This window comes from Triticum aestivum, chromosome 5B (genome assembly GCF_018294505.1).
Source record: "Triticum aestivum cultivar Chinese Spring chromosome 5B, IWGSC CS RefSeq v2.1, whole genome shotgun sequence".
NCBI lineage: Eukaryota > Viridiplantae > Streptophyta > Magnoliopsida > Poales > Poaceae > Triticum > Triticum aestivum.
In genome coordinates, this window is record NC_057807.1 from 23210169 (window position 1) to 23211512 (window position 1344).

Sequence of the window (1344 nt, forward strand, 5' to 3'; positions counted from 1 at the left end):
TCATGCGCTTTTATGGTTGGATGCACAAAATCTTAATGCAAAAGAACGTCACTTTATATTGCCGCTTGTGATAAAGACCTTTATTATGCAGTCTGTCGCTTTTATTTCTTCCCTATCACAAGTTCGTATAAAGCTTATTTTCTTCGCACTAATAGATCATACATATTTAAGAAGCAATTTTTATTGCATGCACGATGACAACTTACTTGAAGGATCTTATTCAATCCATAGGTAGGTATGGTGGACTCTCATGGCAAAACTGGTTTAAGGGATGTTTGGAAGCACAAGTAGTATCTCTACTTGATGCAAAAAATTTGGCTAGCATGAGAGGGAAAGCAAGCTCAATATGTTGGATGATCCAAGACAATATAACGTTTAGGATATAGGAAAACATACCCATTAAGTTGTCTTCCTTGTCCAACATCAACCTTTTAGCATGTCATATTTTAATGAGTGCTCACAGTTACAAAATATGTCCAAGATAGTATATTTATATGTGAAATCTCTCTTCCTTTAATATTCTTTCATGAATTGTTCAAGTGACCAATGCTGCGTTTGCTGACTTTCAATAAGTTTACTACCTATACTTATTATGTGTGAAGTCATTACTCCCCATGTTATAAGCATATGAAACATATATAAATTTTGATTTTATAATATTCAATTCATTCAACCATTACTACAAAAAAAGACACATCCATGACATTTTGGGCCGAACGAATTTTTTTTCTGTCATACATATGACACTTCTATGATGATAATTGTGACAAAACTCGGTATCATGATAGATGTGGTGGGCTCCTACTTCTATGACAAAAAATCATGACAGAAAATGGGCTTTTCATCCTAGGCGGGCCGGAGACGCAGCTGCATGACATTCTTTGGGCCGTCCATGACGGAAAAAACCGTGGTAGAAGCGAGGGGGAGGAAAATTTCAGGGAGTTGCCAGTTACGGTGGGAGGTCGGGGGCCGAGCGATGCGCGTTTCTCTCGTACACATACGCGTGTGTGTGCGAGGCGTTGGCTCTAACTGAATCCGAGCGAGGCGTTGGGCTCTAACTGAATCCGAGCGAGGCGTTGGGCTCTAACTGAACCCGAGCGATTGCACTGCAGGCTACGCGTTACTGAACCCGAGCGATCGATCGATGGCTGTTAACTGAACCCAATCGAGCGATTCCTTCGCTACTGCTGTTAACTAAAGCCGATCGATGGGATGAACAGTGAGCGTTGCAGGGGGGGTTTGGATGAACAGTGAGCGGTGGCGTTTCCTCTGGATGAACAGGACCCCGTGGTGGAGGCTGGAGGAGGTCGACGGTGGTGAAAGATCGAGGATGTCGCCTAGAGG